The sequence below is a fragment of the Fukomys damarensis genome, unplaced genomic scaffold (assembly GCF_012274545.1).
Source record: "Fukomys damarensis isolate Sample0158 unplaced genomic scaffold, DMR_v1.0_HiC HiC_scaffold_2, whole genome shotgun sequence".
Taxonomy (NCBI): Eukaryota; Metazoa; Chordata; class Mammalia; order Rodentia; family Bathyergidae; genus Fukomys; species Fukomys damarensis.
Genome location: NW_022900914.1, coordinates 61,787,636 through 61,790,283, shown reverse-complemented (window position 1 = coordinate 61,790,283; position 2,648 = coordinate 61,787,636).

Genomic DNA, 2,648 nt, shown 5'->3' with positions numbered 1-2,648 from the left:
CACAAAATTTATTGCATTTTCAAAAATTGATTTAGCTCATCAATCTCATCAACTCCATCACCAAAATAGTCGTACTCTTAAATATCAATTTCAGATTCCTTGAGAAGCTGCCGACAAATTGTTAAACAATGCTCCACTTGCCCTCAATTTTCTTCTGTTCAGCATTATGGTGTTAATCCTTGAGGTTTGCTTCCTAATCAACTATGGCAATTGGATGTTACTCATGTAATGGAATTTGGACATGTTGTTATGTACATGTTGTTGTTGATACTTTTTCAGGATTTATTCTTGCTTCAGCTCAAACAGGAGAAGCTACTAAACATGTTATTGCTCACTGTATACATTGTTTCTCCATTTTAGGGATACCTCAAAAAATAAAAGCAGATAATGGTTCTGGATATATTAGTAAGGCCTTCAAACAATTTTGCCAACAAATGCATACTGTGCATATTACAGGCATTCCCTATAATCCTCAAAGACAAGGAATAATTGAACGTGCTCATGGCACACTGAAACTGCAGCTCCAAAAAATAAAAAAGGGGGAATTATATCCCTCCTCACCTAGAAATTACTTAAATCATGCTACTTACATTCTAAATTTTTTACAAATCAATAAGAATGGACATTCAGCAGCAGAAAGATTTTGGCATCCACAAGGTTCTCCATATGCCTTGGTAAAATGGAGAGATCCTTTAACTAGCCAATGGTATGGACCTGACCCTGTTTTAATATGGGGCAGAGGGCATGTTTGTGTTTTCTCACGGAAATATGATGGAGCTCGATGACTACCAGAAAGGCTGATTCATTATGTGGATACTCCTGCTGATGTCAGTTCCTGCAAGATGTGATGCCAATCCTCAAGAAAATTGGACTTATATGCCAGATCCTCTCCTCCCACATCCTGTCTCATCTGATTCACGTGACGTGCCAGTACTGGTGAATAATACAAATATACTTGGTCATTTATAAAGTAGTGTTTCTATGTTATAAAGAAAATGAGACTGCTACATTGAGAAGTTTTTCTGGGACAAAAAGGACATTCCTCGATTGGTCTTTAATCAACACTACCTCAAAGAAGAGTTAATTTGCTAGTCTTAGCCTTTCTGCTGGACTTTGGTGGACAGATTCACATTTTCCTCAAATCAACATTTGAAAACTTGCTGCTGCATTGGGAGAAATATGTTTATGGTCAGATGTCAAAGTTACTAGCCTTAGTTTCAATATTGTTGGCATTGCCTCTAATATAATGTCTTGTGTTAATGCTCCTTATATGTTATTAGTAAAAAGTATAAAGATTGTAATTGAAACTGATAATGAATATAACAGCTATTTTAATTATAAGTTAACCAATTGTAGATCTTTCAGAAATGATGACTTCCTTTCAATATGTGATGGTTTTGAGTCAACCTCCCTTGGTAACAATGTCTGTAAAAACTTAATGAGTCCTGGTATGAAGATCAAGGTTTACAAATGTTAATAGAAATAGAGAAAGCTACATGTCAAGCCTTCACAACCCATGGTATAACCGCTGCAGAGGCTGGTAGTCAAAGACGGGTAAGAGAATTGTGGAGAAATATCCAATCTAAGACAGAGCATGAGTATTAAACTTCTCATGGCTTGATGACAGGTAAGGGATTTCTCTGGACATTTCTCACCTAAGACAGGCACAGTCTTTCTGCTGAGCTGGGAAGCTCCCTTCTCTAAAAATAATAAAAAAGGGGGAATTGTGGGAGCCCATCCTGGCTCTCTGGCATTTGACACTTGAAAGGAAACTTCTTCCTTTACAATGAAGGCATTGATAAAGGCTATATAACATTTGCTACCTTTCAAGGACTCTGTTTGATAAGCTTATCTGTTACCCTGAGGCGGGAGGAACTCAAAGAGATAGCCAAAGGTTTGGTATCTGTAGAAATCAGGAATTCCTGTTTTTGCATAAGAAATGATGGAGATGATCGCTTCATGCTTCCTGTTAATGTGCCTTCAAGAAATGCTGTTTCTGTAGAAATAAACTAGACTTCTCTTGGTCTCCACTCAGGTGTGCGTCTTCTTTCCTTTCTCAATCCTCACTCCCCAACTCAGGTACGTTCGTGTTGTGACGGCTGGGCTGCCACAAGGTCTGATCTTTTTTTTAAATTCTTAATATACTCTAGATAGTTGACCTTTGAGGAAGAGCTGATGAAAAGTTTGTCCCACATTCTGGTTTGTCTTTTCACACCATTGGTTCTTTCTCTTTCTGTGCACAAGCCTTTTCATAAGAAGACATCCCACTTGTTGATTGTTTGCATTGGTTCATGAGCAACTGAAGTTTTGTTCATAAAATCATTTACTACACCAATGTCTTCAAGAGTTCTCCCTCACCACTCTTCCAGCTTTTTTAGTGTTTCTGTTTTAATATTTAAATCTTTAAATCCATTTCAATTTGAGTTTAGTGCATGGTGAGAGATAGGTCTAGTTTTAATCTTTTGCAAGTTGAAACCCAGTTTTTCAAGAACCATTTATTTATTGATTTCCATAGTGGTTGCTCTAGTCTGCACTCCCACCAACAATGGAGAAGGGTTCCTTTCTCCCCAAACCCTGCCAACATTTGTTATTGTGTTATTTCTTGATAGCAGCCATTCTTTGTGGGGTGAGGTGGAATCTCAGTGTTG